Source organism: Pogona vitticeps, chromosome 3 (assembly GCF_051106095.1).
Source record: "Pogona vitticeps strain Pit_001003342236 chromosome 3, PviZW2.1, whole genome shotgun sequence".
NCBI classification, from domain to species: Eukaryota; Metazoa; Chordata; class Lepidosauria; order Squamata; family Agamidae; genus Pogona; species Pogona vitticeps.
The window spans coordinates 65,987,585-66,001,034 of NC_135785.1; the positions used below are offsets into that span (position 1 = coordinate 65,987,585).

The 13,450-nt window shown below is 41.2% G+C and overlaps 1 protein-coding gene across 1 annotated transcript in view; it reads right to left on the minus strand.

The window, feature by feature from the left end:
* VAX1 (ventral anterior homeobox 1) overlaps positions 1–13,028 on the minus strand; it is a 39,236-nt gene extending 26,208 nt beyond the window's left edge. The window contains exon 1 of the mRNA XM_072995495.2: positions 11,616–13,028. The gene's annotated coding sequence lies outside the window, so the exon portion shown is untranslated. The remainder of the gene's footprint in view (positions 1–11,615) is intronic.
* Between the last annotated feature and the right edge of the window lie 422 nt (positions 13,029–13,450).

Sequence of the window (13,450 nt, forward strand, 5' to 3'; positions counted from 1 at the left end):
CAGAAAAGCAGAGTGTACCCCTCTGGCTCAACCTGTAAAGAATTTTGGCTGGGAAAAGAAAACAGTCTTATCTGGCCTTCTGAAAATATACATCTTTAACAAAATAAATACACAATACATTAACAATCATTTTCTCAAGAAAATCAGTCAGTGAAAGTACTCCTGGAAACAAATATAACATTATAACAACGACAACACAGGTTCTTCTTCCAAAACTAAGGAAAGCAAGCAAATACAGTGGTGCCCCGCTTGACGATTACCTCGTTAGACTCAGAAATTGCTTAACGATGAGTATTTTGCAATTGCAATAGCGATCGCAAAACAATGTTTGTATGGGTTTTTTTCGTTTAATGACGATCAGTTCCCTGCTTCAGGAACCGATTTTTTGCTTAATGATGATCAAAACAGCTGATCATCAGGGTTTCAAAATGGCTGGCCACTGTACAAAATGGCTCCCCGCTCTGTTTTAGGACGGATTCCTCGCTATACAGGCACCGGAAAATGGCCGCCCTATGGAGGATCTTCGCTGGACGCTGAGGTATTTCACCCATTGGAGCACATTGAACCGGTTTTCAATGCATTTCAATGGGTTTTTTCTTTCACTTGACGACGATTTCATTCTACAGCGATTTTGCTGGAACGAATTATCCTCATCAAGCAAGTCACCACTGTAAAAGGAAAAAAATATACTTAACTCTCCTTGGAAACTAAAAGAATGCCTTTGAGTCGAGCAGATAGTAACAAGTAGCCCACGCAGGGAGAAAAAATAATCCAAGAAAGGAAAGGCCCAAAGGAAGGAGAAAGTGTGTGTGTGTGTATGTGTCTGTGTAGGGGAAGAATTAAAAAATTAATAATTCTAAGGAGGCATGCTAGCACAGGCAGACTTCCTGGTGGCAGCAGCAACAATAATCCAAAGCTCTCATAATGCTATTGGATGGAAAATTTTCTAGGTATTTTGACAGGCAAAGGCAAAACAGGTAAAAAGAGAAACTTCCATGTACTCAATTTATGTTAATATGGATTATTTGTGTTTAAGAAACTCCCTTTCAGTAATTGACTTAAGCACAAAAAACAAAACAGTGAAAGCCTCTAGCATGTGTGTGTTTTTAATGGTATAAACATAAACATACCGTCCCTTGATGTGACATTCAGATACTTTTACTGGTTACAAATTTCTTTCTTTCAATCACATCTGCTTCTGATCTTAATTCAGTGTTTTTTCCAGATACAGTTTTAGTATTTTTCAATTATATTTCAATTAGCTGTAATATAAGCCATAACACTTACATTACGTAAGTGTTACATTACGTGGTGGCGCTGCGGGCTAAACCGCAGAAGCCTGTGCTGCAGGGTCAGAAGACCAAGTAGTCATAAGATCGAATCCACGCGACGGAGTGAGTTCCCATTGCTTGTCCCAGCTCCCACCAACCTAGCGGTTCGAAAGCATGCAAAATGCAAGTAGATAAATAGGGACCACTTTGATGGGAAGGTAACAGCGTTCCATGTCTAAGTCGCACTGGCTATGTGACCACGGAAGATTGTCTTCAGACAAACACTGGCTCTATGGCTTGGAAACGGGGATGAGCACCGCCCCCTAGAGTTGAACACAACTGGACAAAAATTGTCAAGGGGAACCTTTACCTTTACCTTTAAGCCATAACACTGATAGAGTGAGATCCTTTGATGATTCCCATCATGATGGTGACTTTCATTGTTAAGACCGTAGAGAGATGAATAGGTAAATGTAAACATTTAATACTCTCATGAGATGCTGCTTGTTTTCTCTGTTAAATACTTGAGGTGTGTATATAAATTAGTTGCCAAAGACACGTAGTTCTTACTAAACATAATGATTCAGTTATTTAAATGTGATGTGTGCAGGGAGAAAATAATTAGAAGTGTATGTACTTTGATGCCTCAGTGAAGCAAATGTATTGAATTTTTTCATTAAATGTCAGATGTGATACAGGGAAGGAGGCTATGCAATGCACCTGAATTATTAGACAGACTATTTTCTAAATGTAAGGGAGTCATTAATATCAGTAAAAGTATGATCAAACAAACATAGAGTAGCAAAGCTATTGAGTGGAGTGATTGCGTTGGCATAAAAATAATAAAACCAATTGTTTTCATGATCACAGAGATCAAGGCTGAGTTGGTATTCGCAACCACTGCAGATATACCCTTATGGCAACAGTAAGAGGCCTGCGATATTGAAGAGTAGGACCCCTCATGACACCATTTCCCATTTGCTTTCTCTATCTTCTTGTCTTTAATGGAATGTGCTCCCTTTCTCTAGCTCCAGTTTGCTCATCTTTTAGAAAAGGTGCTGATCGACTACATGGTTGCAAAAGATGGTTAGACTAAATCCAGGAAGGTCAGGATTTAAATGTAGAGTTTGGTTGAAGAATAGTATTATCAATATATGATAAGGGACAATTGAACTGAACAGTAAAATGATTGATAATAAATGTAGTATCAGCAGTAAGAGTAATTATAGATAAAAACTGGAAATCAAAGCATAAATTTCAATTAAGTGACTGGTACAAAGAAATTTGGAATATCGCTATTAATGACAAATTAACTTATAATATTAAGGTCACAAGGGTTTGATAATAAAAAGAATATTTTTAGAGATATTTGGGAAGTTTTTACTGGCTATGTATTAAAGAGAAGGGTCATGTACCTTTGAAATAATCAATGCAGTTTTCAAAGGGGAATGGGGCATCAAGTCCTCAAATGGTCCCAGCGGAGGGGGCACTGATGTGTGTAATTGAATAGTTTAAGTTGTTTTGTGTATGTATGTATCAAAATTTTTTTGTTTATTTTGTACTTTTTAATGTATTGTATAGTCTTTAATAAAAACACTTTAATGATAATAATAAAAGAAGATACTGGACAAAAACCTGTTGCATAACTTTGTGCCTAGAGCATTACGGTTTCGAGGTTCCCTCAGATTCCTTTTTGCCCTAGGGTGGAGTGAGGAGCCTTTAAAAAAATGTACCGGATCAGCAGAAGCAGTCATAATCCCAGCAATAATCCAGTGGCGATTTTTTAAAGGCTCCTGTTCTGTCCTGAGGCTCTCAAAGGTGTCCCCAAGGCAAAACAGAGCCCAAAGCCACTTCAGAACCTAAAACAGGGAGAATAAGAAGTATTAGTGTAAGGTTGTGATCTGACTAGAGAAATGCCTCCCTTCTTTCTCGCATCTTCTGCTTCCTGTGTAGTTGCACTTTGTGGTCACGTGGCATATATTCCATGATAGTGGTTCATACATTTTTAAAACATTTCACTTTTGTGCGTGTGTGTAAATTAGACGTGGTACATTCATCTACACCTCTTGAGTGGGGCATATCCCCTTCCTTTCCTTGTGCCTTTTTCTGCCCCCTCCCCCCTGTTTAATTTTTTTGTGGGTACATCACTGTGTTGCCAAAACGCCCTTGCTGCCCATGTGCTGATCTGCGCCATTTCTTCCTATTTCCATGCTTCATTACCCTCTATAGAGGGAAACCCACAGCTCACAGCAGTGGCAGCCAAAAGATGGTAGGGGGACTGATGCTCCATATCTGACAAAGATATACCAATCCCCGACATTCCTGTTTTAAAATTAATTTAAAGAATTAAGGGAATTGAACAATAGCAGGTGAGAGAGATGGTTGTCATGAGTTCAGCCAAAGAACATCTGGAATCAGAAGGGTTAATTACAGCTGAGGAAAATGCTGGGCAATTAGTATCACAGACAGCTGAATCACCACCAGACTCTCCTTCCCCACTAGCCAGAGTGAGAGATAAGCTTTGGCAGAGACTCACAACATGGAGGTCTGAAGCTCGCATGAATGCTTCTCACAGGAACATCAGGTCGACCAGCCCTGAGTTTTAACAGGATGGAATGTTTCTAGGAATTAGGTGATTGTTGCTGCTATATAATTTGTACCCAGAAGCTTGGAAACTTGTGGAAGCAACAAGTCAGTTCTCTGAATTGCCTCCACACTCCTGCTTTTCTTGAACCTTGCTCTCTTGACCCTTGGCTTTTGGACTCTGACTTCTGACTATGGTTTGTGTTTTGACAATTGGGCATCTGTTTTGTATCTCCCGGACCTCTGACCTTGCACTGGCTTTTTGAACCTTCACCTGCCGAATCTCCTAGGAACATGACAGTGGGACCACATGCCAGATGCATAGGGAATGAATTGATTTTGGAGTACAGTACACACTCAATGGCATGTCAGTTGTACTGCAAGATGAAATGCAGAATACAGTGGACCTTCGACTTACAGACAGCTTGACTTACAGACTTTTCGAGTTACAGACTTCTCTGGCTGCAAAATTTAGATTCGACTTGCAGCCGGAGAATCGACTTACAGACCAGAAAAAAACCCAAAATGGAACAAAAATAGAATAAAAACCACCAGTTGTGGGATTAATCGGTTTTCAATGCATTGTAGGTCAATGGAGATTCGACCTACAGACTTTTCGACTTGCAGACACCATTCCAATATGGATTAATTCCGTAAGTACAGGGTCCACTGTAAATCACTGTAAATGTAGTAGTAGCTTCTGAGTGAGCTGGATTTGAAGCAGAGATAGCATGGAAAGGCAATGGCCTTGCATCATCTAACCCCCCCAAAGGGTCAAAGTTCACAAGGAGTAACTCAAAAACATTTTAATGGTGTGACCTGCATTAAACATTAATGACAGGAAACCTGAGTAGCACCAGGCACAAAGTTATGCAATAGGATTTTGCTCATTGGGGTGATCTGTGTAAGGATTTTGATGTTCATATGGCAGCTTATAACATGGAAATATGTGGAATACTGGGTGCCTGTTTAGAACAGTGGTTCCTGATCTTGGATCCCCAGATGTCTGTAGACTAAACTCCTAAAAGCCTTCACCACTAGCTGTGCTGGCCAGGATTTCTGGGAGTTGCAGTTCAAGAACATCTGGGGACCAAAGGTTGGTAACTACTGTTTAGATAATAAACCATCAAATGAGTTTAAAGCATTGCTTGATACACAGAACTTTGATACACTGTAGTCTTCAAGCAAAGTTAGGTAGCTGTCAGAGCACGAACCTTGTGTTAGCCCCATTTAAGTGAATCTGCAGTCAATCAACCTCTTATTGTTCCCAAATATCTATTTGGTATGATTAAGAAATATAAAATAAGCAAAATTAATAACCCATTTTAAAGACTATGTTAAACGTTTGGAATAAGTATATAAAGAATTTATGTCTGTTGAACTCTCCATTAAGATTGGTGACTGAAATAAGAATTTTTCTGTCAATATGAAAGTTTATGCAGAATTATGTAAAGAAAAAAAGTGATTAGATGAAAAGACTCACTTAAATGAGATCAAAAGATCAAATGAAACAAATCCTTCAAAATAAGAACATATCATGGTTGAATTATATGCACTTAGAAAGATGGACTAATGAATGGGTAAAGAAGTATAATAAAGGTAGAAAATATACAAAGTATGAACAATTTCTATTATCATATGAAGATATTCAGATGACTGATCCAGTAAAGGGTGCAGTGAGTAAAATTTATAGATTCCTGCTTGATCTAGAAGAAGAAGAGACTGAGAAAGAAGGATTGAAGTTACTTTGGGAACAAGACTTAGGAAAAAGAATAAATGATGAAGAATGGAGGAAGATGTGGAAAATGAGGGTTTTATGATTTATGTCAGTGAGAATAAGAGATTTTTTTTCAAATTGGATTTAAGATGGTATTTAACACTGACAAAATTGAATAAAATTAACACTAGTTATCTGAATGACTGTTGGAAATGTGAGAAGGAAATTGGTACATACTTTCATATGTGGTAGGAATGTAAAAAAGTACAAAGATTTTGGAAACTAATCTTTAAAGAACTAAATGACATATGTGAAAAAGATATAGAATTTAACCCTGAGATAGCTCTGTCATCAATATTTGAGAAGGTGGAATATGATAAGATGACTAAAGAATTGATTACCAATTTATTAACAGCAGCTAGATTAATAATAGCTAGGAATTGGAAATCAAAGTCTGAATTTCAAATGGAAGAATGGTATAATGAAATATGGAACATTTCTATATGATAAGTTAACTCGTAAGTTAAAGGTTAAGAAAGGAGAGATGAAAAAGAATAATTTCTATGATATAGGGGGCAGATTTGACAGATTTCTTGAATATGTGCTAACAAGAGGAAACGGGAAAGCTCCAAATCAGGAATCAATGCAGTTCTGGAGAAGAGGACTGTGACGGCTGCGATGACATCATCTGCCTATCATGGTTATGCTGGAACCCATCTGCCTATAGCAGAGCAGGAGGTGGGACTCCAGGAGGTGGAGCTGTGTATATAAGGGGGGGGAGTGAATGAAGTGGGTCAGTTAAGAGTTAGGAGTTAAGAGTTATGGAGAGTTAGAGTAAGAGTTAAGGTCTGAGTGATAGTGTGTATGAGGGGATACTTTATTATTACTGATTGCCTTTTTATTTTAGTTGATAAAGTGATTTACCATTCCTTCTGTTGTTATCAATAAAATACAAGTTTTTATTTTTAAAATCATACATTTGTCTGAAGAGTCTTATGAAGGGGTGGCTGGTGGCAGCGTAAATAAAGTGTGAATGAGAGAGTGTCCTGACCATTGTGACGTGAAAGAGGAGCATCACAAGGACAATAAAGGAAGAAGAAGAATAAAGATAGAGGAAGAAGAGGATTACTGTAAGAGGTCCCAACTATGGTGGTGGGGACACAGTCAATTTGTAATTTGGTTTACGTATTTTATGTGTATGTTTATGTTGTAGTTAAAATAAAAATATTAAAAATTGTTCCCTCTTTTTTAAGAGTTGAAGTTGCAATGTTTAAAAAACTAGGTGTCACTGACCATACTCTTTTATATAAACGTGCCAGAGATGTTGTTGATCATATATTTGTTTCTAGTGACCTAACATTTTGAATTTTAAATTTCTCAATATAGGGTTGACCAAACACGATAAAGCAGAATATATCAGGATCCACTACACAGAAACAATGCTAAGGAACAATGAAATGAAATGAAACAACCACTTGTCCATCCACAGTAAGTCCAAAACATTTTGCTACTTCAGAAAATGAACAAGATGACATCTCTCTGCATTCAGTTATAAAAGCCATGTCCAAAAGCCAGCTTTGACAGAGTTGGTGGGGCAGCCTCCTGCATAGCACCTGAAGGCAGACAAGTGGTTTAAAGGGAGACAACAGGCTGCCTGTGTCTTTTGCATCTGGCTCTCACTGGCAGATCTAGGCCCTAGATTCTAGAGGTGCCAGTACAAAACAAAGTTGATCTGACAAACCTGGTGTCTGCCCACCCTGTCCTGTTCAGAAAGGCCATCAGTAGCTTCCGAATAGTCTTCAAAGGCAAACGCATAAAGAGAATGTTACAGCAGAGACGATGAAAGAAAGAAGAGACTATTAGGTCTGAGTCTTTGAAAAAAAGGAAAATTGCTTGTTCACTTAGAGTTGGTGAAAAGGGCTGTTACTACAGTTGCATGGAGCTCCAGAACCAATAATAGACCCAGGAAAAGTCCAGAGGGATGAACAATGGATGTGCAATGCAGGATCTTCCTGAAAGGCTGTTGACCATCATCACTTGTTTAAAGTCGCATCTACATCTGGACTTCTGACTCTGGCTAGATATTGAATAAGCCCAAGATCACATCATTTAGGTCAGGTTAAAATAGAATTGGCATGATGCGCATGATGTCAGAAAGCATTTCAATCCAGATTTCCACATGACTTGACCAGAAAGCTGGAGAAAGTGTTCAAGAGCAGTCTCATAATAAGAACCTAATGATCAAGAATAGCAAAAGTCAGTCAAAGATCTATTAGCATCAATAAAGTACAATTCCCCCTAGTGATCTTTACTGAAAATCAACCATGTGCAGTCCGCAATATGCCTACTCTCAGGCTATATGGCTGTAGTGACAACCAGACTAGCAAGAGGTACAAATCTGGTATCAATTACTGTGCCCAATGTTTCATCTAAAAAGCCAAGGAAGGAAAAAGCAAACGAGAGAAAATTGGCTGTAACTGGATGAATGTTATATCTATATCTTGATTCATGTCTTCTCAATTTGGTGCCCCCCTGGTCACTTTAAAAAGCCACCAGAAGAGCACCAAAGACCTCCATATTAAAGATGCTGTCACCAGAATGTTAAATCCCCACTGGCTTTCTTGTCTCTTTATCCGAAACAGAAGGTCAGGGCTCTATATCCATTCCCTTATCTTGTATGTTCAAATATTGTGCCTCCTTAAATTGACAATTTACACTTGACAATATTATTTGACACATACTTTCATAGACTTAAGCTTACTTCAACATTGGATGGAAATGTTCTAGAATAACATTGCAAGCATTAGAGTTGTTGGTTTTGGAAGCAGCCAGTAGCCTATAGTCTATGAATGTCCATGAAAGGGTAACAGTTTATGCAGGCTTATGCTAAATAAAACTTGCTGGTCTTTTAAGATGTCACTAGATGAATATCAAGTGATTGATCCTGCTTTTGCACAGAAAACAATTTGACTTCAAGAAGGTACTTAGCAATGGCTAGTTTACATACAAACAATATTTATGAGATTTAGGCAGGTATGTTTACACATCAGAGAGAGAGAGGGAGATAAATGAGGAATTTTTAAAAAATCATAATGGACTATAATGACAGATAACCTCAATGTTAATTTAAACACCTGACATAAGCAATTTTTTTCATGGGGTTTCCTTCCTATATTTACAAACTCACATGTTTGAGGCTGACATATGACTGCCTAGAAGAATCTCCCATTAATGAGGCTTTGGTTAAAAAAGGAGAAAAAAGGAACGAGGAACACACAACAGGGATAGCAGATGTTCCCTAGGTGAAACTGAAATGGCTTGGTTGAAAAGAAATTTGTGGCAGCCATAGGTGGGAGCATGTCCTATTGAATGTAGTCGGATATGCTTATGAGCTTGCTCAACCCCATGGAAAATTGAAATGGGATGATAGTGCACTCCCATGCGTCATCGGGATTATAATATGACATCTTTTTCCCCAACTTTTTTTCAACTGTGCTAAATTTTTAGAACATTTCTTTATAAGTGGTTTCAATTTGGTTTTTCTTCTAGTTTTTTAAAAGTCTAGACTAGATAGTTACAAAATATGAACTAGACAAAAGGGATGATTGCTCTGGGCTGTTTTGAGGCCCTAGAAATAGTCATCCATCAATGCAGTCTACTGAAATCAGTTTGCTGTTCAAGGTATCATCCAAATTCTGGAAAAGGAAATTTATTTTTGTGTGGTTTAGTGTTATGTTAACTCTGTGTATCTTAAGGTTACAATTTCAATTCAAATTTCTTTGAAGGATAACTCACTGGACTAGATTATAAGCAAATCCTATTAAACTTGGAACTAAATCTTATTGAATTCAGGGAAATTTACTTCTGAGCAATCATTCTTAGCCCTAGGCTAGAAAAGAAGCTTTAAATAAGCCTATGTTCTTATCTATTTAATATCTGTTTATTTAATATGTGTTGGACTCTGACTTTTATGGAAAAACACAGGATGGCTTACAACAATTAATAAATACAATACTGTATATCAACCAAACATTAAACACAGAACTACTTTTACTGAGTATATAAGCAGTTAAAAAGCAGTAAAACATGATACCGAATATTATGTCATAGTTCAGTAAAATGCCGAGTGTACCAATATCTATCTATCTATCTATCTATCTATCTATCTATCTATCTATCTATCTATCTATCTATCTATCTATCTATCTATCTATCTATCTATCTATTTATTTATTATAAATAATAAGATATAATAATTATATATTATTTATCAATAAAAAAAGAACATGTAAAAGTGACTAATGAGAGAAAGCATTCCAAAGAGGAGGAGCCATCATAGAAAAGGCACTGGATTCAAGGCCAGCTGAGCTGATGGCTCTTAACTGCAGGCCAGAGACCAACATCTCTGAAGGCAATCTTGGCATGGAGGCAGATTTGTTTGTATCCAGAGTAGTCTTCAAATAAGTCAGACAATTAATATTGTAATCCTGCACACAGTTACCTAGGAATATATCCTATTTCTCACTATAAGTTGTACTTCTGGGTTGATTTCTGGAGAACTTCCCTACAAGCTAACTTAAGTGGATATTCTGAACTGTGACATCTACAAGTTCTGTCAAGCTCTCCCCCTCCTTTGTTTACCCACCACATTTCTCATTTGGGCACAGTTCACATTTGTATGGAGTCAGCCCACAACAGTGGAAGGCAGGAGCTTTACATTCACCCCCCCCCAGGCCCATTTACAAGCTCCCTTTAAAGGAGCACTGGAGATACCAAAAAGATCAAAGAACACTAGCTCCCAAAAGGAATCAATCTTGCCTGCCTGCTTGCTTGCTTGCAATACTTCTTGGAGCAGACTTGTGAGATACAGTATAGTTTAAGGAGTGACAAAGAGGAACTAGGACACCAGCGCACGGGCAGCCCCCCCCCCCCGTCTTTTCCGCCAGACAACAGACCATTGTGCAATGAAATCTCCCAACAGTGCATGAAATATCAACTCTCCTCCGCCCCCTCTCCTTGAAGTGATGGGGAGAGAAGACGTGTGTGTGTGTGTTTGGGGGGGGGGAGAGATGAGTGATGTGGGGCGGGGAGCCAAAGCACAACAGACTCAAACTGGTCTGGCATAAGAGGTAGGCGATGGCGCGCTTGGCTCCTTCCTTGCGTCCTCCGTTCCTCGCCTCCTAGGCATCTTAGGAGGCTGCCCTCGCCCAGATTCTTCCGCGGGGGAGGGGGGGAGGCAGGACAGGTGGAGGGAGATCCCAGGACTTGTCCCTTGAAGGGAGGAGCCTTCAAGAGATCCGGCCTGCTGAGCCCGGGGCGCCCCGGGCCGGGCGGCGGCGACGCGCCCCGTCGAATCCCTTTGCCGTGGGCACCGACGGGACGATCTCCGGCCGCAGAGATCTTCCTCCACTCGCAGCGCAGTGAAGCCTGCAGGAAGGGGAGCCCCAGGCGGCGCCCCGCCCGAGGAGGAGGAGCAGAGCGGACCCGGCGAGGGAATTGCTCGACGGGTCCGAAGTGCTCGCTTAGGCGAACTCTAGCCAGAAGGGAGAGCACCGGGGAGACCGAGGTGGCCCGCCAGAGGGAGGGCCCGGGCGCTGAACGCGGGCGCCATCTAGGGCCAGCTGCCCGCAATGCCACCGTTTTGCCCGGGGAAGAGGGAGACCCTCCCCGACGGAAGGCGGCGACGGAAACCGGGCAGAAAACGGCCACTCGCGCCTTCTCACTCCGGGCCGCGTCTGCCTTCCTGCCCTTCACGTCTCACGTCTCCCTCATCCACTCACCCTTAGTTCTCACTACCTCTCAGCCCTTTTCAACTGTTTATACCTCTTTCCGGTTTTCACGACCATCAGTTTTACCACCCCCCCACGGGGCTGTGTGCGGCCAGCGCCTTGCTTGTCTACAGAAACCGCGCCGTCTATAACGTTGCTTTCCTTCCGCTTTTACAGAACTGCCCCTGAGCCCTCTCTATCACGCCCTGAGGAGCCCGTGGGGTGTACTTGTAAAGACGCTTAGAAGTTCTTAACCCTAAATGCACATTTACCTACCTTCCCCCCTCTTTTCACATCTTCTCCTTTATTTTTACTCCCAGACTCTGAGGTTTTAAAAAGATCTTTGTTTCTATGTTTTTATCTTCTCGATCACAGATGGCATCTCTTTTGTCTCTTAGTCTGCGGACGCGGCTGTCCTTCAGTCGCTAAATGATAAACGTGCTGGGTCGCTCGTTATGATGTTAGTTCTCCTCCTCCTCTGCTCTGTTTAGTTTTTGAAGGAAGGGGAGGAGGTCGGAGAATGGGCAAGACTGACATGCAGGCGTTATTCTACCCCTTCTGCACGCTTGTGTTGAAAGGCCGATTTCTACTCTGCCTCGCGGCAGGAAAAAAAGCAAGATGAGTGCTAATCATAGCGGGAGTTTTTGAAATATATTTTATTAAAAACCCCATCTAGGAGAGAAACAGAGCCCGAGTTTCTCTTTCCAGAAATGCAATGCGTCAGACTAAACAACAACAACAACACAACCCGCCAAACCCTGTATCAGTTCTGTAGATGAGAATAACGGTACAGCTGCATAGTGTATGCAAACGTCACGCGTATCTGTACGTCTAGATGCAGTTTTGTATTGCACCTAAACTCTCTCCGGAGTGGTTAATCTCTCATATGCAAACATGACTTTCGCTTTTGAGCATTTTGTCTTCGGAGTGATCCGGAAGCCCTTCATTTCTCTTTCAGTTTCCTTTTTCCATTCCTTTGGCAGCGACATTGTTTCTGATGTGTCAGCTTGTGACGGAGAGCGAGGAATTCCTTACCACTAGAAAACTACTCTTTAAAAAAACAACAAACCAAAAATCTTTTCGCCAATTAAGGAAACAAAATAAGGAAGCGAAATTCAAAACAAAACAAAAAATCAACCGCAAACCAGCCAACCACCGAAACACCCCCCCCCACACACGCCGGTTTGTAAGCTTCAGTGACAGCTTCTTCCGTTTTTCCTTTCGAAATTTTCTCACCATTCCGCAAATCAGAACAAGGGCCGCAGTCCTGCTTCCCAGCGGGATTTACCTGGGAGGAATCACGTGCGTGATTACTGCCTGGTACCTCAGGTTAAACAAGCCCAATCCAGCAGGCAGGCAGGCAGGCAGGCAGGCAGGCAGGCAGGCAGGCAGGCAGACAGACAGACAGACAGATAGATAGATAGATAGATAGATAGATAGATAGATAGATAGATAGATAGATAGATAGATAGATAGATAGATAGATAGATAGATAGAATTTTTCTAAGCAAGCTAGAAACACTTTTTAAAAAGTAAGGCCTTCTTCCTGTTCTGTGGCCTGACCGTTGCGTTGGGGAAGACATTTCCTCTTGGGAAAGAGCCGCGCCCATAAAGATCCAGAACGGGGGGGGGGGAAGCACGTTTGGGGGCTGACCCCTGGCCATGGTGCCTGGAGGATTCCATTTTCTCCGTCCCTTCCGCAGGCAGAAGAAGCAATGTCGAGTCAAATTAACTCCTTGCCTTTTAGGGGCTTCAGGGATTGGGGAAGTCTCTTCACATGTGGCTCCTCGCAAGGGTTCTGGAAGCGGGAGACCTAGAGTGGGGCGACAGGGGCAAAAAAACCCGAAACGTGGTCCTCAAAATACAGTGAAGAAGTTTAGGGAACGTAAGGCTAGGGGTCTCCTTTTCCCCACATCTGCGGGGCCACCGGAGGAGGAGGAGCGGGGAGCGCGTATTTCTTCTTGGGACACTTTTCGGAGCGTGATCCTGTGCGCCTCTACGCCCAAAGGGAAGCTCCATTGACCCCAATGGAAGGGAGTGCAGGCAAGCAGGACACACAACGAGACCAGATATAAAACTAGGAAGTGCTTGTGATCGGGGCGCAGGATCCA